Raw genomic sequence first — 25,378 nt, 5'->3', positions numbered from 1 at the left:
GCTCCTAGTGCGATGCTGTAGCCGGCACAGCAGCAGGGGAAGGCAGGAACTCCTGGCAATTGCACGAGCAGGAGGGGGAGAGCCGCAGCTAGACAGCGCAGCAGCCTTAACTCTGCAGGTCCTGATCCAAGAGGCCCGCCCTTTACCACCCACAGTATCAGGACACCTTGATGCCCACCCCCCGAGCCAACCGCATCGGAACGTGGTGCGGTCGAGCCGGTCCCGACCTCCCAATCGCTGTGATTCTCACTCTGAGCCATCACAGAAACTTCCTCTCCTGGCATGGCTGCTTCCTCAGACGCCATTCCTCACAACAGTGGAATCAGGCAGTAAGTTGAGGAGCAGGAGCAGGACTTGCAGCATCAGGCACGTGGGGCTTGTCTGCTGCTTCCACAGAATGACCCCCCCCCCCCCCCGACTCCTCCCACTCCCATCTACCCCTGGAGGATGGGAACCAATCAGATCCCCAGAAGCAGGAGGTTTAAATCAAACCTGTGTCTCACCCTCCTTCCCCCCCCCCCCCCCCATCCCCCTGACCTACTCGCTGCACGAGGCCAACGGTCTTTGGCAGCAGCGGCTCCCCTCCCTCACCCACCCACCTGTCCTGTAGGCTTGCCAGGCGTGCCTGACACCATATTACAGCGGCCAGGCAGATATGGGACCTGCCTGACCTTATATAGTTTATATTTCGCCCACTCCACTTTCAAATTCTCTTATGTTCCATGCCCTAAATGATGAGGACAGGCCTTCCTGCAACATTTTCCATTTCCATAAAGCGGTGCTCGTGTTCCGTTCTCTCATGCACTCTGGAAAGAGGCTTGGACTCCAGTTTCTGCTCAGCTTTGAGGACAAATGTCCTAGAATGAGGGTAATGTGTCTGCTTTATAAGCAGTAGCTCCCAGGTTTGAAGAGTCAACTGTCTTTGTCTGCTGGAGACCTGCAGCTAATATGCTATAATAAGTATTCAGCCCTCCCTCCCACCCCACCATTTGCCCACCCTCCTCTTCTATGGTGGGGGGCGGCGAGGCCTTCTCATTTAGGCCAAACAGTCACTGATGTTTCTGGTACAGCAGACATACAGTAAGTGAAGGATGAGGGGATTAGTGTCTGTAGGTTTCAGGCAAACCTTGAGAGACTTAATGGTTACCCCATCTGTCCTCAGTTGCACAGCAGACTTAAGGATGAAGTAGAATTTTTTTGGTTTGTTTTTTTTAAAGGAATAACTAGGGGAAGAGGAGGTAGGGGTACTAATAACTCAAAGAAGAAAGCTGTTTAGCCCGCTCGCTCACAATTGCTCTCATAAAACTTTCATATGAATTTTTATGAAAGATGAGCGAAAGGACAGTCGCCAAGGTTGACGCGCTGATGATTAATGCCGCTGCTGACAAGTTTCTAACTTGTGTTAATTCAGCCCCCCTTTTCTACCTGTTTCCAATATATGTGAATCTACAGCACTTACTTGTACAATTACAGCTTAGGTGGATTTTGCATTTTGCAAGGATACTGTCTTTATAGCCTGAAGAAAATGAATCCCTTGTGTGAATGAGATCATCACTTGGCTGTGAGTGCATCAGGAGTACTTTTAATTAAATTAAACCGCATAGTCTAAAAGCCTAAAGAGAATTATACACACTTTGAAATGTACACAGTAAGAGGATGGAGATTGAGGCAGAGAAAGTGACAATATCTAATGCTTGCTATACTGTTTGTGCTTTTTAGCTGGGATGCTATCCCTGGGTACCACAAGTATCTGGCTAAATGCTGACTTTAGAATATTTTGGGCACTTATCTGGCTAAGCTTTACCAGATATCTCATCATCCTGCTAAAACATAGCTGGATACAAGTAGGGCATTTCAGGAAGGAGTTAAGTTAGCCGGCTAATAGGGTCATTTATCAAAATGCGCTAAGGCATTTTCGCATGCGTTAAGGGCTTATCGCATGCAAAAAGCCCTGTTAATGCATGCAAAGCACCATATTGTATGGTTCGATGCAAATTTGGAAGAGTTAGGGGCAGGGAGTGGGCTGGGTTTGCCTGTCTGTGAAGAGCTATCGCACAGACATAACGCTAATTTTAACAACACCTTTTTGGATAGCGTTAAGTTGTGTGATAGCTGCTCTGATGTAAGGTTTTATCGCCTTGCACGGTCTCCTGCAAGGCCTATTTTAGGTGAATTGAAGCTCCCAGAGCATCAGAGAGAGAGAGAGAGAGAGAGAGAGGTATTTGTATCCCTATGGTAGGCCCACCTAGTAACTCGAGGTGAGGTTTAGGTATTAGTGTAGGGGATTAGGGGCCCCTTTGACATTCAATGTTAGACTGAACATTTGATGACCCTCGGAGTGAGAAAACTCACTCCAAGATGAGATTTGGGCAATGTTCTCTCCACCTAGCTTGATGGACTCTCTACCTGGGTAACATCAAGCTAGGTGGAGAGAACATTGTACAAATCTCATATTTGGGTGAGTTTCCTCACTCCGAGGGTCATCAAATGTTTACAAGAGACCACTGTTCTGTTCGTACGTCTAACATTGAATGTCAAAGGGGCCCCTAACCCCCTACACTAATACCTAAACCTCACCTCTCTCTCTCTCCCCCCCTCCCCCCAGTGGTTGTATGCAGGAAATACAAAGGTCTGGCTCCTATCACAAAGTCTGATAATGTGAGCGCAATTTGCACTAACTTAGCTCTTCGCATAGGTAATTAGCGCAAATTGCGATAAACCATGCCCCTTTTGTGATACCGCATTTTGTTAAATCTAGGCCTATGTTAATGAGCTAACTCCGATATTCAGAGTTAGCCAGATAATTTATCTGGCTAACTTTGGTTGTATCAAAGAGAAGTCCTAACGTTAGTGGATTAAGTTATCCGGCTATCTTTAATACAGCCTGTTATATTCAGTAGTGTGGCTGCACTACTGAATATCCCTCCAAAGTTAGTCAGATAAGTTTATCTGGCTAACTTTGTAATCCAGCCAGTGGCCAAATATTGCTCTTAATTATCATTTTTATACAAAAGGTAACATTTTGGAGGATATCTCAAAGAAAAGGTTGCTCTCATCTTAGAATCTTCAGAGCAAATAGATAACCCCCCAAAAAAGGTTAATTTGCATTAGACATAGGAGGCAAAGTCTACCATGTTAACTGTAGACGTTCAACTATATATCTTTTAAAACAGATCTATCCCAGAGGTAGATTCCAAATAAGGAAAATTAAACCCTGACATTTTTCAGCCAAGTATAGTTTTGAAATTATTCAGTCCTGCTGGCAGTGAATACATTTTACTTGATAACCAATAATTTCAAAGACTCTGATTCTCCCATTTTCTTTTCTAACTGTCCAACTGACATAGAAACAGTCTGCATCTCATTTTCCTGGATTTCTCACCCAATTAAAACGATGTTCTCCTGAAAAAAAAAAAAAAAAAAGCTGTACTTATCTCTTTTCTCCCTGAAATGGAAACCTCTACTGTAGGTTGCAAACTGACTCCCAAACAAAGGGGCTTCCCAGAAGCGGCACCCACATTAAACTCTTGCTTTGGACAGCAGGAAGGGAGGGGAGATCACCAGCTCACACTCTGTCCTTTTTGGGTTAGCAATGGCGGGGGCAGGGAGTTTTTTTGCGGGACACATTTTTTTTTTAACAGAGGGGAGTGCCCTGGAGGGAGGGGAGATTGGCATAGAACAATAAAAGAGATAGTTTGGATATTCGTTATCTTGATGTATAAGTTGGGAAGTGTAACAGAAACACGCACCTCTTAAGCTGTTTGTATGAAGTATGTTTATTAGAAAATTAATAAAAATGTTGTATCATAAAGCTTTGACAGAAGACTGGGAGGGAGAAAATGTCTCAACTGTCATTTTCTAAGTTTTCACGGGAGACTAGGAGGAGGACAAATGGCAGCGGGGATTCCGGGAACATATTTTTTAAATATGTTTTAGACAGTTGAGAGAGAAGGGAAAAAGACTGTGGGGATATTTTTAAAAATCATATTTTGACAGTCAGTTTAGAGAGAGGGCCAGGAGGGAGAGCAGTGGGCATTTTTTTTTCCCATAAAAGTAAAATTACAGTTGGTTGGGAGGGAAAAAGGAGAGAGAGGCCAATAGGGGTTTTTGGGTGTTTTTAATTACAGTCAGGAGGCAGGGAGTGTGAATGGCCAGATGTAGGCCTGTTATTGAAGCTCCTAGATTTGGCTAGCCGAGTTAGGAAGCCAGCGCTGATAATCAGAGCCAGATGCCTAACTTTCTCCCCCAACCTACCCCTGCCCCTGGGCCAGTCCTGAATTTGGTTGCCTAAATTTAGCCACTAAGCATGGTCAATTTTCTGAAGGCTTTAAATCCAATAGGCTAAAGTCCTTACTTAGGCCCTCGTTCACTAAGCATTTTTCCCATAGACACAGAATGGGAGAAAAGCCTTAATAAATCAGGCCCTTAGCCAGCTAGATACCTTTAAAAACTGATCACACACACAGAGAATGAAAATAAAAAAAAAAAAAAATCTAGAAGGGGTTGTGTATATTTACCTAATCTCTAAGGGGAATAAAATAACCTATAAAAGAAAACAAAGGAATTATAAAAGATTCAATGGAGGGAATGAGAATTCTCAATTTCAATAATATTGTTAGTTACCTCTTTTCTGTTCTGCCTGAAGATCTGAAGAGCTCCTGAAAATAAAAAGCAGATATTTATTTGCAAAATTTATGAATTTATTGTATTTTTTGTAATATAACAATCACATTTCCAATTAAGTATTACATATCCAGACACATCTACCCAAATCTGTAGAATTATTGTAACATTTTGTATTCTAGCCCTCCTTCAAATATGCTACCAGTTATCTTAAATAACCTGGTCAACTCAGGACTGCATTTCCACCAACTTAGAATAATATGCTCCTGGCATATTATTCTAAGTTGGTGGAAATGCAGTCCTGCAGTGATGAGGATAATATGGAGTCTGATTCAGCTAAACCTGTCACAAAATCTAGCATCCTAACAATGATCAAGGAATTTAAATTATTCAGAGTTGTATTTCTCAAGCAGCTGTGAATATGAAAGGAGGAATGAAATAGCTGAAAATGAAATGAACATAGGCGAAACTGCTTTCAGATCTAACAGCAACCTGGACATTGTTGAATTTGCTTGTGGGATAAGATCCCCCTCCAAAGACATGGCCAACCTTTTGCTAAGAATGGTTGATACATGGGACATACTTCTTCTGATGTTGGCTGCAATGGCAGTGGCCTAGTTCTTCCCCCATCCTACCCCCCCCCCCCCCCCCAGCCTGGTGCTCCAAGTGGGCATCTGTCTTGCCTATCGCTTGCAATGGCCCTGAACCCAGCATAGCAGTTGGACACATTGGCTCATTTCTCTACTATGTATGCAAAGTATGCTTTTTTTTTATTTATCCCCTCCATTAGTTACAATATTCAGAAAATAACACAGTATAGAACATCACACACACACACACACTCACACACACACACCCTGGGAAAGGTCAGAGTGATATAAAAAAGAATTAGACAGAGAAGAACAAATAATTGAATCTTTGTTGTAGCAGAATGATGATGCCCAGAAAATTGTCCAAAGGAAATACAAATCCATCACGGGAACTGAAGACATACCTGAAGATCATATTGATCTTCAGGCATGTCTACTGAGTTCTGAGGAACAAGAGTAACTAACACCAAGGGTGGTGTCAAGAATTTCAGGACAAAAAGGACTCAAGAGATCAGAGAGCAAGACGCAATCAATTATAAGACCTTGAAGATCAAAATCTTCTCTGTCTCAATATACATTATTCTATAGAAGAAGCGTTCAGCCCTTAACAACATGGCTCAGTGAAAGGGCTTTTCCTTCTCCCTCTGTTTTCAAGTAAATAGCAAAACAATTTTCAGCACTGGAATAGAAAGATGTATGGAACTGTACTAGAAAATTCCAGGGGATGAGAACAAAATAGACCACAAAGGAGAGAGAGAATGAGCAAAAGTGCTCCTGGACAGAAAGAAGATAGCTCATAAGGGGATCAGAGGAGGGAACCAGGTCAGAAATGGAGTTCCTGCTACCAGAATTCTGCCATTGAGTGCATCCCTTGTGATCTTGTCTCTACTTATGTAAAGAGGTCTAGCATTACTAAATATAGATTCACATGGTGCTAACACTGGGCTAGATAACTTTGATCTTTGATGATGCAAGGATGTATAATTTATGCTTCAGCCATCACCCACAAAATATCGGGTATGCAATATTGAGTAGTAAGCATAGACAGCATGTTAGAGTTTGCACAAAGAAAGAGCATAATTACTTCTGACAGGTCTAAATACATCTCAAGTTCTGTCTCAGGGCATACAGAAAATATAGTGCACATCCATTTGCCAACACTGTATTGAACATTTTTCTGCACCAAGCACATAGAAAATGCAGATGTCATAGTAGTTATATTCTTATTTTCTGCAGTAATTACAGAAAGAAAATGTTTCCTTGCTATTTTCTTTACATTTGATAGAAAAGAAAATAAGATGTTCTTGATATTGTAAAGTTATCATCTTTCCCATCAGTATGGGGCAATTTCTTAAGTGCCCAGGGAGCTTGTTTATTTTCAGGAGTGGCTGATTCAGGCCAGCTTATATCCCATTGCATGGATGCAGATCTAGCCAAGCTTTTGGGAAATGTGAGCTACAACCATGCCCTCTGTGTCAATGAGGAAAATAAATCATTGGCATTATGGTCCATGGAGGTAGTTGCTGAAGCTATGTGCAAGGAAGACAGATGAGCTATTAGATGGAGCTTTACAGGATGAGGATCTGTAAGGGTACAACGACAAGCATGATGATTGTGCATCAGCTTTGCAGAGGCATTTCTACCTGCCATCTGTGTGACTGGCAGTGAGCATAGGGCTAGATGAAAGAATGCTGGGAGCTACTGACTTAGCAGCAATCCCTGCCCATACCTGCCAACTTCAAACCATTAAAAGAGGGCAGAGTCATGCACTGAGCTATGCAACACAGCTGTGAAGGACCAAAGACCAATTTTGAGTGTATAGTGAACAGGGCGGGCATGAAGGGTGTGTGACCTGTGAACAGGGTTGGGTCTTCCATTAATATGGACTCTGGATACTTGGGTATGAAGTATTGTTCAGCGTCTGCAGCAATGCAGGGAGAAAGGCTCTTGGACCCCACCTGTCAGTGGAGACGGGGATCTCTCCAGAATGATAAGGCTTAATCCTGGAGAGGTAGAAGAGAGATCACTACAATTACTGGGGGGGGGGGGGGGGGGGGGGGGGGAAGAGGGATGAGAGGGGTTAAAGGGTGCTTTGAAGGAGATCCAGGTTCTTTTGTGGCGATCTGGGTGCTCTGTGGTTCTGGAGGCGGGGGCAGTGGTGTGAAGGGGGTTGATTTTGTGTGAAAAACTGTTGTAGATTCAGTGGACTTAATCTTGTGTGAGGGGGTTTGATGGTATGGATGGCTTGATATTGCAGGAAGGTTGCTTATGGTGTGGGTGTTCCTGATGATGCTGTGGTGGGGGGGGGGGGGGGGGAGCGGGCGGGCTGCTTCAGTCTTGCTGAAGGGGCTGGGAAGAAGAGATCCTCTGTGCTAACTGGCCTTTTCACTTTGGGTTGGGTAGCATGAAGGATTTGGACAGAGTTCAAACATTATATTTATTACAGTTAATGTGCATACTAGTTCCTTGCATTTTATTGTCATATATTTTACATGTTTATGATAACATTCAGTGCATACCTTGTTATGTAGAATGTTAGCATACACATTAAAATGTTAGTGACATACATACTACAACATTTTTAGCATGCATTTTAGTACATAGACTCCTTTATATAAAACATAGTAACATAGAAATGACGGCAGAAAAAGACCAAATGGTCCATCCAGTCTGCCCAGCAAGTTTCTTATGGTAGTAACTGCCGCTCTGTACAAGTTACCCCATGTTTCTTTTAAGGGTGATAATAGCCACTCTGTGCAGGAAACCCCCAAGCTTTTTGTTAAGGGTAATAATACTATTAGCAACATTTTTACAAGGTGAGCAGCCTTGATAATTCAGACAATGCTGCTTGAAAATGCTTTGCTTTGGACTTGGCCATAGAAGCAACCCTATGCTTTATCCCTAATATCTATTTACTAGTACACCCTGGACCTTTAAAGTCAAGGCCCAGAGTTGGCTGTCATCGGAATCCAATTCCTGTTTCAACCCTACCATTGAAATGGAGAATAACGTTGCAATTGCGTCAAAATCATGAAAGCTAATTGGTTAAAGGTAGTAACAGCTGCCCCATGCATCCTTTTCTTCATTTCCATGTTCTAGCCTTTAAGGATCCGAGGTGTGTATCCCATGCCTTTTTGAATTAATATACTGTTTTTGCCCTTAGCACCTCTTTCAGAAGGGCATTCCAGGCATCCACCATACTCTCTGTGAGGAAATATTTCCTGATGTTGGTTCTGAGTCGTTCCCCCTAGAATTTCATTTCGTGACCCCTAGTTCTACTATCTGTTTTTCCAATAGAAAAGGTTCAATGTTCATGCATCATTAAAATCTTTCTGGTACCTAAAGGTGTGTATCATATCTACCTTGCTCCTCCTTTCCTCCAGGGTACATATATTTAGATCCATCGGTCTCTTCTCATAAGTCTTCCGATACAGACCCCACTCCATTTTGGTCGCCCTTCTCTGGACCGCCTCCATCCTGTCTCTATCCTTTTTGAGATACAGGGTCCAGAACTGAACACAGTACTCCAGGTAAAGCCTCACCATGGACCTCTTCAAGGGCATTGTCACCTCTTTTTTCTTATTGGTTATTCTTCTCTCTCTATGCAGCCCTGCATTCTTCTGGCTTCAGCTATCACCATGCCACATTGCCTCTAAATCCATCAAAGTGATTTTTCTTTACCATCCTGATTTCTTTTAGTATACCCTCTATGTGTCAATATGTACACATTGATAGTAACTTTCCAACTGGTGTGCGTGTGCACATATGTTGGCCCACGTCTAGGAACGCAGCCATTTAATAACATGTGCACACATATGGGCTCATTTTACAAAATAGCCTGGCTGTGTGCATATATGCACCAAATTTTAAGTGGGCACGCTCCTGTGCGTGCAAATTCTGCTTCTCTCGCTTAAATCAGGGGACATTAAAAGGGGCATGTGCTGACGCACTTCTCAATTTTACCAGTTCGTTCCCAGTTTGCTAGCTAAGAGATAGGTCCTCCAACCCCCCATGGTTTGATAGCCTTCACTCTCCCCAGTTAGCCCTGACCCTTAAAACCCTGCAGATATTTAAATGTTAACTTACACTGTATCCATAGCAAGAGCAAAGTTAGGTAGCAGGAGACCTCAGTGCGCACCAGGTTGCCTAAGTATTTACTCGCTCATCACAGGTTCATGCCCTAAAAGCCCAGACCATGCCCATGCCCTGATTTTTGAGATGTGCCTGCTGTGGCATTTGTGTGCGTATCTTGAAACTTTTTAAAATACAGTCGGTGAACGCAAGCCCGATTTATTCGTGTATTCCCCGACTGATGTGTGCGCCGGGCTGTTAAAATTCACCTCTAAGCCTCTAAATCTATCAATATGCTTTTTCTTTAACATCCTGATGTCTTTTACTGTATCCTGTATGTGTCAATGTGTACACTGATATGCGAAGGTCATATTTGCCTACATTCAGCTAATACATTAATTAGTTCTGTTTTCTACATGAGAGGGAATAAATAACCAATGTTTGTGACAAACATCAATATTTCATGTATACATTTATGGTATCCAATATAGATGCAAACCCTTTCTCTCTTCTTGTAGCCTTCCCTTAACCCTTCCCCATATGACTATATATGCTGATCAAGTAGTTGTGCCTTACAGTTTATTGACACAAAGTAAGAAAGAAGAGGCAATGATCATGAAGTTCTATGTCTTCTCAAGTTTTGTCATGAAAGTTGGATGAGGAAGTAGATTACATCTAGGTCATCTTGCAAATCTCTCCAAATATAATAAAAAAAATCTCTCATGCCTGTTGTTCTTTAGAAGGCTTTTTGTGCACGCTAAATGAATCCAGCTATAATTTAGCTGGATAACAAAGGGGCTTTCCAGGAGTATATAGAGGAGGGGGTTGAATTATCTGGCTAACCTACCTGAATATGAGATATATCTGACTAGGCAATCTGGATAACCCTAGGCCCCGGCATCGGGCCTTTGTCTGGGCCTAGACCCTGCTGTCGGGACCCAGCCTCCAGGTTGGGTCGCAGCATCGGGCCTGGGTATGGGTTGAGGCCCCGGAGTCGAGACCCAGCCTCCATGTCAGGTCATAGTGTCAGACCAGGAAACAGGCCCCAGCCTTGGCTGAGGCTCTGGATCCAGTGGCAGCATTGGGCCTGGGTCTGGGCCAAGGCCCTGACATCAGGACCTGGCCTCCATACCAGGTAGTGGCATCAGGCCTGGGTCTGGGCCCCGGCCTAGGTCTCGGGACCCAGCCTCCAGGTCAGGCAGAGTTCGTGGCAACCTATTGTGCCCTCGGCCTATGTAAGGCTGAGGCTTTGGCGTAGGCCAAAGTCGATGGATCCCCACCAAACCAGGAAAGTGGGGGACGGGAGGAATCCCGACCCCAGCATTTTTTCGGGTGGATGGGCGGGAGGTCTCATTTTCATATTTTGGCTGTTTTGGGGGGAATTTTTTTAATTGTTTGTTTTGTTTTTTCTCAGGAATGAAAATGAATCATACAATCCATAAACCACAATTTTTGGCAAAAAAAAACTCCCAAAAAAAGAACTGAAAACAAAAATGAATTTTTTTTCTCCTGCACAACCCAATCAGTGGCTGTGTTTAGGAGAGAGAGCGTGCACAAGAGACTGAGTTCCCCACCACAGCACAAAGTGCCCTGATGATCTTCCCTCACCCTGCCAGTGAACCTGACCTCGTGCCCCCCCCCCCCCCCCCCCGGGGGTTATTAATCTAATGTGTGACAGCTCTTTGAGATCCAGGAGAGAAGCTATGACTTTGAGACTCTGCTGTAACCCTTCAATTAGTTGGCTCAAAACCAAGAGGGGTTTACAGACAGTGCCTGAACAGGGACTCGTAGGTGCACTTGTGGTGGCTATGGACCATTTTTATGTGAAGACAGATGTTAAAATCAATAGGGAATTTGTGAAAAATGTCCCCATTGACTATAATAGAGCTAAGATGGCTACCAGCCTCGCCTGTGGGGACGAGGATGGCAAGAAAAATCATCTTACCCCTTGCTGGGAGGCTGTGCATGTTACATGGGGCCAGGAGGATCTACAAATATACTCTGTAGAGCTCAGTGATGTAAGCAGTGGGGTGGAAAGGAATCTGCCTGAATCATCAGAGGTGGCATGGCTTGCAGAGAAGGAGGTAGGTTCTACTGCCAAGTGGCCATCCCCTTTACAGCCCTGGAGGGAGGGGAAGAGCCTGCATGCCACTGTAGGAGGGGCAGAGAGAGACCTACCTCATGCAGGCCTGATTGTGAAGAAAGCAGAGATGAGTTGCATGTTTTGCAATCTGCTTGCCTGTTGCTTTTCTAATGGCTATGGGACTGAAGGCATCTGTGAGGAAAAAGCGGGGCCTGTAGAGGGGAGAGCCATGGTGGCTGAGAAGGCCCAGGTGGTGAGGGCTCGATGAAGAGAGTGGAAGCAGCTGGGGCTGCCTCCACTGCAGGCTGTTTGCCCCGTGGTTCTTACTGCGGCAAAGGAAGAACGGGAGCGGTGCTGGAGCAGAGAGGTTTCCAAAATAAAAGAATCCTCAGTCTGCAGAGACTTACCCCTGCATTGTGGCCAGTTTTGGAGGAGCTTGGCCAGATGAAGGATCACCGCTGCCACTGGGAGAGGCAGGCCCGGTGGCTTGGGAGAACTGCCACAGCATCTCAGCGGAAGAAGGCAGAGCCCAGTGTTGCGTTCAGTGTTGCAGTGACGAGGGGAAGAGGGAGCTGCTTTAAAAGGGAGGTGTCTCCTTTTCTTCCCAGCTCACAAAAAGAGCGTGTTCACTCTGGGGCCAGCCAGGAGACAGAAAGCAGTGCCCCGCTGCCCCTGGAGGAGCCTCAATGCAGCTGGAATGGAGCAGCAAAGGGACTGCCCAGATTCAGTGAACTCAGAGGAACTGGATCAAACGCTGGATTGAGGAGAGGCCCCAGATACCTGCTAGGGTGATCTGGTAGGCAGAAGTTATAGTCTTAGTCATCTTGCTGTGAGTACTTGTCGCTTGAGTGTGCTGGATAAACTGGCTTGCCCGGTTAACACATAGTAAGCTGACTGAGATATCTTTGAACTGAGTTTAATATTGCTGATTTTTTTTTTTTCCTTATCATGTTGGGAATTTAAAAGAAATGTAGTGTTTCTGTGATTTGCCTTTTGTGGGAGGGTATGTTTGTCCCTCTGCTTTTTTTTTTTTTTTTTTTTTTTTACAGATTTCTACACCCATCTACCTCAGCTTCAAGCAAGTGGCACCTGGCATATCAAAAGCCAACGAAAAGTTGTTAGAGTTGCCAGGAGACCGGCTGCTGAATTAAGAATTAATTAGGAGGCACTTATTCCTTACTGTGAGTATGTGGGAGTATTATTTATGTTCCAACTGAAAATGGTATAGGAATGTTTTGATTTGCTTGTAGGTTGCTAGTTGTGCTGGTGCCCTGAGCAAATAACAGATGTGTTGAAATACTGCCAGAGTAAGATGAAGATATGTTATGTTACTGTTTATTTAAGAAAAAAATCATCATAAAAATAGAAAAATATTCACAAAACTTTAAAAATCCTGATGTTCAGTATATATATTTAATTCCTTATGCTACTATTCTCGACTAACTTTATTTTGTGATATATTATTTGGCTATGGAAATATTTGTTTAATACCAAAAAGTCTATCAAGCAATCAGTGTCCTCCTTTTAGGGGTTTTCCTACGTGTGATCTCCCCCAGGGATTACACTGAAGGTTAATTTAAGCTGCAGTGGTTCCTACTGACGTGGAATGGTATACATGTATGTGGTTGCCATATTTTCATTGGGATGCGGACTTAAGTGGATATTGTCTTTTTTCTGTAGTGTTTCCTGCTAACTCCGCATTCGGGCTTGCCATGGATGGGACTGAGACCTCTTTATTGTGAAGGCATCTCTGTGTAGGTTAGCGGAATGGCCCGTGTGTGCCAGTCTGTTACCCTCGCTTTTTCTTGGAAGAGGGCCAATTGTGCCTAGATTGAGGATCGTTCCCTCAGATATGGAGGGATGGTTAGGTTACTGCTGTCCATAGGTAATGGTCCTCTGGTTTGTGGAGCCAATGGTGTTAAGAGGTGTTGAAGTATGGAAAGGTTGGGAGCTCCTCCTTGAGAGCTTGTAATGACTTACAGGTGTTGTATAAGAAAACCCATGGTGCTAGTCTATGTTTAATGTGATTGCCTTATGTAACTCGGGCACTTCTCGGTTTGCCAATAAGCCCTGGGTGAGTGCAGCGTCAGTTAGCTAGAGTAGGATGAATGAAGGGAGGATCCATTCAAATACAGCCCTTCCTTCTGCAGGGTCTGGAATGGCCAGTCCATTTGTAACAGTATATAACTGCACCCTTGCTACAGCTTGGCAGGCAGTCCTTTGAGTTAGAAATAAATACAGGAAGCAGAGAGGAGTTTAGATGTTGTTGCTTTATAGGCCCAGCCAGTTTTAGCCAGGCAAATCCTGTTTGGTTGCTCTGGTTAGGGTCGGGAGGGTTTCTGCCCAGCCAATACCCAACCTGTCTGGTGGGAGATCCCTCTTACATTTGTTGGACTTTTACCTTTTGAGCATAGGGGCCTCGTTGGAGCCTCTTCAGCTCCTGGAGTCAAGGAAGACCTGCCTCCCATTGCCTCGGTGAGAAAGGGGGTGCCAGTGGTCTGTTGTGAGCCATTCCAGAGTTATCCTCAGTTTTGTCAGCCTAATTTCAAGATCCAGGTCGGAAGTTCTGACCGCCCTTCCTTCCTGCTGGGAGCAGGACACCCATCCGGTGATTCTTCAAACCCTGGGGAAATAGAGACTTTAACTTTCTGAACAGCGGCTTAGTTTTCTGGCCATGTGGAAGCAGGTGTTCTGCCCATCCAAAGGACACCCTGCCCACCTGGGACTCTATTTTCCAACAACCTGGAGGGTAGAAGGTACCCTGGCTCTGGCATCAGACATTCCTGTTCAGATTGAGGAAAAACCTGTAAAGAACATATTTGTGGTTCTGTGGACCAGTATTGTGGCATTTTTTAACTATGTGCAACAGTAAAGTTGATTTGGACACTAACACAGTGACTCCTTTGATTTCTTTGGCACACTATGCACAGCACACTGAGTATCAGAATTTCTCTAGCCCGGGAATTCCAGATGGAGAGAGTTAGTCACCCTGCACTGGGAACCGAGGACTCCTTTCATCCCCCAAAATAACCTATACCCTGGGAAGAATGGGAGGATGGAGAGCTAGCCTGGGTTCCTGCCCCAAAGAACTTATAAATTATTTTATGGCCCCATTAGAGTGCAGTCTGCACACAGGGATGGGGGGGTTACACTTACATGACGTATTGTGTATAATGCTTACCCACTATATGACTATTAGCAACTGTACCTGTTCTACGCCCGGGCGGTGAGCCTTTTTATTGGTACATCTGCTCTTGTTTTGAGCAGAATTTCCCTAGAAATTCACTGTAAGAGTGTCCCTTCCACATACACACACCCTCATACAGGCTCCCTCACTCTCTGTCACACACATCCCCTCATATAGGCTCCCTCTCTGAAACCCACACTCAAAGCATCCCGTGCACTCCCCCTCTTACCAACCAAGCTGTCTCTCGCACTCCTGCACACCCCCTGTCCTCTCTCAAACACACATTCTCTCTCACCGGCATCCCCCCACCCACCCTCTCTTACCTCCCATGCTCTCTCTCAAACCCTCCCCCACCCCCTCTCACCAACCATGCTTTCTGTCACCCCCCCCCCCACACACACACACACACACACACACACACATTCTCTCTCACCGGCATCCCCCCCCCCCCATGCTCCCTCACACCCTCCTGCTCTCTCTCATCCTCCCCTCCATTCTCTCTCACCGGCATGCCGCAGGACCCATGCCGTTCGCGGCGAAGATGAAAGCCTGGCGCGCCATTCGCAGCACACGGGGGGGCCTTCCATTTTCGCCTTGAGCAGAAAATAGCAGCGGAGACCCCGGCATGCTGTGAACGGACGCTTCCCATGGCACACGCTCCATTCTCAGCAAAGGCGATGGCCCGGGTGCGCCATCGCAGCACACGGGGGCCTTCCCTTTTTGCCGCGAACGGCGCACCAGGCCTTTCTCCTCACCGCGAACAGAGAGTGTGCCGCGGGACGTGCTCTGTTCGCTGCATGCCAGGGTCTCCTCTGCTACATTCTGCCTGTCCCGCGATGGCCGCTGTCCTTCGTACCTGTGCTGTGTTTAAGCCTCCAAGGCAGCCAAGGAGCCACCTGCGCCATCTATCGGCGGGCTGGGGAACATGCGCGAGCACTGACGGACACACTACCAAGCCCGATATATTATGGATGCTGGCCATAGTTTTTTGGGTGAGTGCTGCACCGAGTGCCCAATGACAAATATTACACCATTGGTGTTAATGTTCAATGTTTAGATGCTGCTGCTAGAAAAAAAGAATCTGAATCAGTGTCCTGCTGAAGTTTTTTGGTTTTGTTTTTGTTTTTTTTTTAAATCTGGAGGAGGATGTAACCAGGCGTGTCAGGGTTTCCTATATCTTAGCCTGGTATAGCCCCCTTCCTTGTTCTTCCCTTTCCACTTATGGGATGGGCTTTAGGCTCACATATAAGGATACGGGAACATGTGCAAAAGGTCTTTGCCAACCCCCAGGAAGGCTGACCAGATGCTGTGAGGTGTGTCTGCGTCACAGTGGACAAGGCCAAAGGAGACAGTTTTTGGAGTTTAGAGTTAAAGAAGATTTTGAGATTTTTATGGAACAGTCACTTTCCCCATGCAGTTAATAGTGGGCTGTATCTGGTTCAGGGTTGCTATCCAAGACCAGTTGACGGTGGGTGGCAATTACTCTGAGGTCTGCTTTTTGATTGTACAGCGTTTTGAATTTTTGTTCTTCAGAGGAGAAAGAGAGTGGGGGATTTTTGAACTTTTCCCCTCTGCCTGATGCTGTAGGGACAGGACAATTTCCTTACCCCTTTTGGAGAGAGTTTTATGGTACTAATCTAGAAGGAAAAGGAAGTGCAGAATACATAAAGACACTGTTGATTTTGTAGTACTCTCTCTGATTTTTGCTATATACTCTTGGGGGAATTCTGCACAAAAAAAAATAAATTCTGTGCATAAAAACTTAAAATTCTGCAAACTTTATATTGGTCAAAATAACACAATTTACATAACAGTCCTAAGTAAATACATTTTAAATTAATACAGAAAACAGTTATTACTTAATGATGCAGAATTTTAAATATTTTGAGCAGAATTTCCCTAGAAATTCACTGTAAGAGTGTCCCTTCCACTCGCTCTCCCTACTCCCCTGGCCACTTTGCCCTCTCAGGCCCCAACTCCTCCACCTGCCAGTATCTCTCCCCTCCACCTCTAGGCGCAACCCCTTCCACTCTGTCGCCAGTCCCAGAGTTTGACCCTGTTCTCAGTACTGCCCTTCACACAGGCTCCCTCTGTCCCTCCCTCTCACACACACACATGCTCCCTTTCTCTAGTGCACATACACACACCCTCATACAGGTTCCCTCACTTTCTTGCACACATACACATCCCCTCATAAAAGGTCCCTCTCTCTTGCATGCACACTCTCACAAGCTCCCTTTCTCTCTCACACAGGCTTCCTATGTCTCTCTCTCACACACTCCTTCACACAGGCTCTCTCTCACACATACACAATCTCTTCACAGACACAGGATACCTTTTTCATACACACCAGCATACCAGTATCCCTTTTTCATACATACCAGCTCCCAATCTCTCACACACATACACACTCCTTCACAATCTCCTCATATAGTAGGCTCCCTCTCTGGCACCCATAATCAAACAACCCCCTGCTCTCTCAATTCCCCCTGCTTACCCTCCCTGGTCTCTCTCACACTCCCTTAACTCTCTGTCTCACACCCTCCTGCTCACCCCCTTGCTCTCTCTCTCTCACCTCCTCCCCCTCCTCTCACACCCACACACATACACCTCTCTACATACAGTAATGCTCACCGGGGCCTTCATCTTTGCCGCGAGTGGAGTGCGCCCCGAGGCACGCAGGGGCCTTCATGCTCTCCGTGAATGGTGTGTGTGCTCCATTTGCGGGATGCCGGGGCCTTCGTCTTCACCACAAACGATGCACTCCAGTCGCAGCGTGCCGGGGTCCCCTCTGACATTTTCTGCGCAGAATTTGGCAATTCTGTGCAGGGGGAGAATTCTGCACAAATTCTGCACTCCACAGTAGTGCAGAATTCCCCCAGGACTATTGGCAGGTATCCTATTTTTCAAACTTCAGTAAAGCTTATTTTTGTTGAATACCATTTCTGCCTTATTGAGAGGGATTCTCTATCTCTGTGAGTAGCAAGCATTCAGTGACTGTGTGCACAAGAGACTAAGTCCCCACCACAGCATAAAGGCCCTGGGGATTCCTCCCTCTCCCCATCGCTGAACCAGTCCCCCCGGAATTATTAATCTGATGTCTGAGAACTATTTGAGATCCAGGAGAGAAGCTATGATCCTGGGACTCTGCTGTAACCCTTCAATTAGGTAGCCCAAAACCAAGAGGGGGTTGCAAATGATTCAAATAAAGAGTAGGAAAAGAAGGAGAAAATTACAATTAGCAATAAGTAAAATAAAGGTACAGGTTATGGAAAGTACAGCCTCAGGAACATGGCTCAGGTTTTGGTGCCGGTCCATATTGTCCATTTCAGGTTTCATTTTTGGCCTGATGCCAGCATACCACATATTTTTTGCTGTTGTAACTGCTACTTCTCCTCTTTCCCCCATAATTATACAGAGGTTTTCTTGCTCATTCTTTTGGGGGAAGTCTTGGATTTTCTTTATCAGCTTTGGGAAATGTGCAGCTCTGATCTCCCTTTATTTTGCACAACAAAACAGGAAGTGAACACTGCTGATTCTAAGTTGTCTTGGGGATAGTGACCACCTTTCCCTCTCCATTACAGGTGCCACCAGTCCAAGAGCTTCCCCAGACTCCCCCTCCATTCCTGAAACAAAGCTTTAGGGATATGAATCATTTATCTGACGATTGAAAATATCTTCCGATATTTTCAATATCGTCAGATATCGGGAGGTCCCCGATAGCGATAGGAAACCCCATGATTAATTTAGTGGGTTTTCTTATCGTTATGAAGGGGGGGGGGGGAGGGGCGGGAAGAAAGGACACAACCTGACCCTTTAAAATGAGTTTGTTAGTATCCCCCCAAAAAATTTTTAAATACCTGGTGGTCCAGCGGGGGTCCCGGGAGTATTCTCCCGCGCTCGGGCTTTCGGCTGCCACTAATCAAAATGGTGCTGATGGCCCTTTGCTCTTACCATGTGACAGGGGCTATCGGTGCCATTGGTCGGCCCCTGTCACATGGTAGGTGCACTGGATGGCCCACGCCATTTTTAAAGATGGCGCCGGCCGTCCATTGCTCCTACCATGTGACAGGGACCGGCCAATGGCACGGATACCCTGTCACTTGCTAAGGGCAAAGGGCCATCGGCGCCATTTTGATTAGTGGCAGCCGAAAGCCCGAGCGCGGGAGATCGCTCCCGGGACCCCTGCTGGACCACCAGGTATTTAAAAAATTTGGGGGGGGGCTGGAGGGTGGGGGGGATACTAACAAACTTATTTTAAAGAGTCGGCTGTATATTTTGGTTATTGGCTCGGGCGCAGCTGATAAAAAAAAAAACGATCGGACTGCAAGAAAAAAATTTCACGATGTGAATCGGAACCGGAATCAGAACAGATACCGGTTCCGATTCACATCTCTACAAAGCTTGCTTTCGCCTTCATGACCACAGTGCTTTCCCATTGGTTGGCCATGCCCTACACAGCCCTTCTGACTCCTGGCTGTCTGCCATGAGGTGAGACTTTTTTTTTTTTTTTTGCAGGGCAGGAGAGCAAGATGGGGCCTACTCTCAGGCAGGGAAGAGAGAACACATGGTCACCCTAGCAAAAAATAAATAAATATCAGGTAAATTTTCAAAGGCCCACACACGTAAATTTTAGGGTTTACGTGCGTGGCCGGGCCTTGCTCGCACATTTTCGAACAGGCCCAGCCATGCACGTAAACTGATATGTGCCCAAGAGCCAGACCTGTCAGAAGGGATGGGCCGGGATAGCACCATCAGTTCCTGTCCCGGGGAATCGTGTGCTGGTAGCTGGCGGGCGCGCAGAAGTTACTTCTACTCCATCGGAGCAGTAAATAAAAAAAACAAAAAAAATTGGGGATAGTTAGGGTTAAGATAGGGGGTCGGGCAGGAGAGGAGTAGAGGTAGGAAGTGTAGGGTTAGGGATAGGAAAGTTTCTTCCCAGTCCGCTCCTTAATTAGAGCGGACTGGGGGGGGGGGGAGAGGAACGGGGGAGACCTGATTGCATCACCACGCCGGCATGTTATAAAATTGGCGCATCCATGTATGCGTGCCAGGAACCCCAATGTGCTCTGCAGCAAGGAATTACGTTAAGTTGTAATTTTAAAATTAGCACTTATCCTGGGGGTGGAGTCAAGATGGCGCCCTGATCGGCAGCACTGCTTGTTTGTCCCCTGAGAATTTCTTAGTAAATCTTGTTTTTCCTGCTTCGAAATGCCGCCAAAAAGAAAGGGTAGGGTGAGGAACTACCCCTCCGTGACCACCCTACCTCCCGGGCAAAGAACCATCACACAGTGCGCCCAAATACCCACACCACAGGGGAATAGTGTTCCGGCTGTTGGACCCGCAGTAGGAGGAGCGGAGCTAACTACGGACGAAATATCACTATCCCCACCTGATGAGAGGTCACCACCGGAGCACAGAGGGACTTCGACCCCGAGCTCGAGGACGGACTCCGAAGGGGAGATCATTCGCTCGCAGGAGGAGGGAGCTGTGTCGCAGGACCCTCTAGCCACTAGCCTCCAAGAGACAGAGGCGATTCAGCCCGGTGAGCGTAATCGGGACAGTGGAGAAGTGCAGGCAGGAAGTTGTGAAGGTAGGCCTGCAATAACTCCCGTTCCTTCCACCGGAGTACTGATAGGCTTGGAAAAGCCTGAGGTGGTGACTTTAGACGCTCTCTGGCACCTAACTTCTGCCATAGTAAAATCATGTGGAGACTGTTCTGACAAAATCAATAACTTGTCTCAACAAATGGATTTGTTGAATAAAAATTTTGGAACACAAAAGCAGGAGGTAACTGGGAAATTTGAAAAAGTAGAAAATGAGATCAAGCAAGTGAAATCTGTGCAAAATGTGATAATTCAAGATTGTGGTAACATCAATAGAAAAATAGAAATGATTGAAAATGCGTTAAGATATCTAAATTTACATATACTGAATTTTCCTAGGATAGTGGGGGAATTTCCTCGTGGTACAATTAAAAGATATTTCACTTAAATTTTGGAATTTCCTTCTCAAGTAACCCCACCCCTAGACAAAGTATACTTTTTGCCAAGCAAGAATAGACAGAATGTACAAGAAATCCCAAGAGACTTTGCCAATTTGACGGAGTTTCTAGAATCTTCGGGATTTGAAATAACTGAAAGAAGTACTTTATTGATTACATTCTACAATGAGAAAGATCTTACAGATGTAATGAGAGCATATTTCAAAAAGATGGAATCATTGTTTATGGGTGCAAAATTGAGAATATATCCGGACTTAACAAAAATTACACAGATGAAAAGAAAACGTTTTTTGGCATTGAAGCAGGAAACATTGGCGTTGGGAGCGTCATTTTTCCTGAGATTCCCCTGCAAGTGTGCAGTGAAGTATAACCGAGATAGTTATATTTTTTTCCAACCAGAACAGTTGAAGGACTTTATACAATCAAAAAGAGTCCAGTTGATGCTACAGAATTAAGGAATGCTCATTATTTGTTATTTGGGGTATTATAGGGTAGCCTGTTATTTGTTTTAGAATTTGAAAGAATTACCTATATATTCCTACTGTTCCCTCCACCCCCCAACGTGATAGTGGTCTAAAGGGTAACATAAGGGAGATTTGCAGATTTAAATATTTCTTTGTACAATTATTGCGATTATGATGCCATGTTTCTGTACAAAGTGAAATACGTTGATGTTCATTTTGAAAAGTTAATAAAGTATAAATGAAATAAAAAAAAAAATTAGCACTTATCCTTATGTAATGAGAAAGCATCATAAGCAAATAAGGTTTTTGCACGACCTATGGGAAATAGCATGGTATGAGCTCTATGCGCACTGTTTCTTGTGGGCTTAGTAAAGCTAGAAAACTAAATACCTGTCTTGCACCAAGTGTTAACTTTATATTTGGCTTGCTGCCTCAGAAAATCCCCTAAAGTGAAAACACCTGCCCCACTCATTAAGTCCCCTCTGAAACCCCAAATCTTTCTGGTGCCTCGCCAGAATGTAGATTTACCATTTCAAAGGGCTGTGCTGTTCAGGGGCAGGAAGGACATCAGAGCTTTCCTGCTCATATTCAGGCCCATACAGTAAAGTGCGCGGGAGAGTTGGCGCTCAGAGGCGAGCGCCTGCTCTCCCAACGCGCACCCAGGCACCTCTCCTGGGTACACGATTCACTATTTAAATTAGGGTCCGTGCTAATAAGGAGGCGCTTAGGGACACTAGCACATCCCTAGCAACTCCTTATTGGCAGAAGCGGCGGCTGTCAGCGGGTCTGACAGCCGACGCTTAATTTTACCGCGTCAGTTGTCGAACCCGCTGACAGCCATGGGTTCGGAAAACAGACGCCGGCAAAATTGAGCGTTCATTTTCCAACCCGCAGGCAGGTTTTTGTTTCTTTTTTAATTTTAATTTTTTTTATTTTTGGGGCTCCAACTTAATATCGCTATGATATTAAATCAGAGGGTGTACAGAAAAGCAGTTTTTTCTGCTTTCCTGTATACTTGCCCGATGCTGTCTGAAATTAAAATGTGCGGCTTGGCTGCACATTTTGCTTTCTGTATTGCGGGTGAATACCTAATAGGCTCATCAACAGGCATTTGTATGTGATGAGCACTATTAGTTTCGGGGGGGGTTTGGCCGTGCATTTTCCATGTACTATTACCCCTTACTGTATAAGGGGTAAAAATAGCACGTCGAAAACGCACAGCCAAATGGGAGCTAACGGTGTACTCAGCCGAGCGCACCGTTCTGTATTGGCCTGATTGAGGTTGGTTGCTGTATCTTGTCTTTCTGTCTGAAAATACACATATGTTTCAATCCACACATACAGTTCCAATTCAAGAAACCATACTTTCTGTGCTCACTTTATAAACATATACATGTATATTTTATGTGCAAAATAAACGTGACCACTGTTCCATCTATGCTGAATGTATTTGTGTGTGCACACAGGTCATGAATACTGAGCATGCAGCAAAACATAGCATGTGTATAAAATGGCATAAATAGCGTATACTGCATATCTTTACTATATAATTATGCTTAACTAAAAAAAAGAAATCAAATATGTTGAAATGTAGAATTTTATTTTCATTAAAATAATAATTTAGCACGTTCAAAATCCAGATATTATTTCCTTTATACTTGCTTCAGCACACTTTCCTCCTAGTGCACAAATTTGAGGTCAGCTTATAATAAGTTGCGCAAAAGGAAATGTTTGCACAGGCAGCCTGTCAAAAATTAGAGGAAACATTAAATTGTGACACTGCACAAATAAGCACCCAAAATTAAACACGGAGGCAGGTATTTTATAAAGTTTGTGTATATACCATTTTGAAAAGTACTTGTGAATCTCCAGTTCACCGATATCTCTGCCAGTTCACTGAGTCCTTTTCCAGTTCACCTAGACTCTCTAGCACTTCATCCTGACTCCAACAAGCAGCAGACAGACTGGTCTGATTTAATTTGCATCAGTCAACTAGGAGGTGTAAAAGTATACAAATATGTTTGATAATGTATACTGTGAAGGTCCACGGTCATCCGACACCTCCGGTCCGCTGGAACACCACTGGAATTCCCACCTCTGTTTCCCCGCTGCAGAACTCCCAGAATTTATTTGACGCAACTTGAAGGGAAAGGTGCGCCTCTGTACGAGGCAGAATAAATAAATTTAAAAATCTTGGTTCACAGGATGCCCAGGAAAGATAGGGAATGTCCAAATCCTCTTCCTCAGAGCAGTTGTCCGGACGTCTCCCTTCCAGTAAATGGGCAAGTCTTTTTCTTTCTTCTTTCAGGGCCTGCCTCCTGGTAGGCCTTCCTCCCCAACATTTGAAATGGCACTTTCCTTTCCTGGGCTTATAGTATTGCTCAGCCCACAGGTTTGCCAAGTAACAAAAACATACACACCAAAAAAAAAACAAACCTTGTGGTTAATCACATTCTTTTCCTCGGGAAAGAAATAGGTGGGTTTTTTTTTTTTTTGGAATAGCACTGCTCATCACAGCTTTGCAAGGCCACAACCACACACCAAAAAAAAAAAAAAACCCCACCCTTGTGATTAGATACAATCTTTTTCTAGGGAAAGAAACAGTTTCTCTCTTTTGAATTGTAGCACCGCTCAGCACAACTTTGCAAGGCCACAAACACACAAAAACAAGCTGAGCAGATTTAAACACCTCCCACCTGTGGTAAGGCATGACGATTCCTAACCAATACTTTGGTTGGGGTCAGCCCTGCCACAACTTCCCACAAATATCTTTCCCTTCTAAAAGTGTGCTGTACCTGCTTGCAGTTTCCTTTCTTCTCCAGCTTATAAATCCCTCGGCTCACTCAGTTTCCATGTCCACATCGCTGACTTCCCTTTCTGAGGGGTAGTTTATTCCTTTCTCCTGCTTGAATGAATTCCAACTCCTCCTCTTCATCTCCCAGGGCCCCTATTAGCTCCTCCCCTCCATCAGGGCGGATCCTTCTGGCTCTTTCCCTGATTCCTCCGGGGGGTGGGGAACCCGCCCCTTTCCTGCCACTGGACATTCCAAGTTGTCTCACTTGGTTGGGGAGGGCCTATCCAGTGAGTTGACCCCCCCCCCCTCTGCAAAGACACCCCTTTTTCCTCCGTTCCACAGTCCCTTTGGGTTAGCACTGCAACTAGTGATGCCTGTTACTACCCTGAGTTGACAGCCTCTCCTCCTTCGCTCTAGTGGGCTGCTATACTGGTGGTGAAGGCTCACTCCTTCACAATACTCATATGTATATCTTTTACAAAATAGCAACTACCACCCGTACTTCTGAACGCGTACCTGGAATGCCCCTACACTACCCTTTTTTTCCCTTGGTGAAATCTCCCTGCAAAACCAAAATACATGCGCGTTCTCAATGTTTATAAAATAGCATATACGCACACATACTGTATATGTTATTTTTATGTGCAGAACCCCTTTCAAAATTCACATCTTAATGTGCACGTTAAAAATTGATTGCACAGGCCCAAAAAATGTCTTTAGGACTTCTGCTGTTGTTCATAAGATAGATATGCCCAAGCTATTGAAGGCACCTCTGAGCTGGTTGAAGATAGTTGGAATCTGAGCCTGCTTCAGATCTTTGGAGTTTGGGATTTTATTTTTTCAGAAGATAATAAGGATGCGAACCAGGCAGCACGTGTGGAATCTATTTCGCCTCTTCATGTGAGAAATTGCAATTTTCATGAGTTTCTTATCGTGCATCGCTGAACACTATACAGGTTTCTCCAGTGCGCCAATGTTATTTATGTTTAGCTTGCATATGCTTGATGTGAAGCCACAGCTGCTTTTCTGAATGATTCATGATCCCCAACCGAGACTCCGATGTAAAAGAAACTAGCTATGTTAACAGAGGCTCTCAGCTCCAAAATCATTCTGTCTATTCCAAACTCTTTTAAGGCTCCCGTAGGACTGTAGCCTTTGGAAATAGAATATAATTGATAATGGCACCATGAAGGTTTGGAGTATGTTGTATATTTATGACCTGTCAAAATAAACTTTATCTGCTCCACAGAGATGCTATTAGAGCACACTGGGATGTTTATGTCTCCCCATGGTGGCCCCTTGCCATTCTTCCTCTGGTATGCTTTTTCTTTATGTAGCAATATTTTGGTATTGGTATAGTCGTATTGATGTTGTTTCATCGGTGCAGAGAAGACAGGATCTTTAAACCTACAGAATTTTTAATAGTCCTTTTACAGGACACCTTAAGAAATGAGAACTTGACAAAAGACTAGAGGGCTTTATTCTTTAATGAGATGAAGAGTGAAATGGAGTAATCAACGACAAAAAGACATTAGTCTTTATGCTCTTTACAAGCTCAGTGG

General features: G+C 44.8%; 1 long non-coding RNA gene across 1 annotated transcript; it reads right to left on the bottom strand.

Annotated features, from left to right (window-relative positions):
- Positions 1-3,270: 3,270 nt before the first annotated feature.
- On the bottom strand, positions 3,271-23,943 carry LOC115080742. Its single transcript, XR_003853643.1, has 3 exons — positions 23,818-23,943; positions 4,624-4,658; positions 3,271-3,402 (listed from the first exon to the last, which is right to left on the bottom strand). It is a non-coding gene; the product is annotated as an uncharacterized LOC115080742 (long non-coding RNA).
- Positions 23,944-25,378: the final 1,435 nt, after the last annotated feature.

Source organism: Rhinatrema bivittatum, chromosome 1 (genome assembly GCF_901001135.1).
Source record: "Rhinatrema bivittatum chromosome 1, aRhiBiv1.1, whole genome shotgun sequence".
NCBI lineage: Eukaryota > Metazoa > Chordata > Amphibia > Gymnophiona > Rhinatrematidae > Rhinatrema > Rhinatrema bivittatum.
Note: the sequence above shows the minus strand (reverse complement) of the source record. Positions and strands in the feature narration are given on the sequence as shown.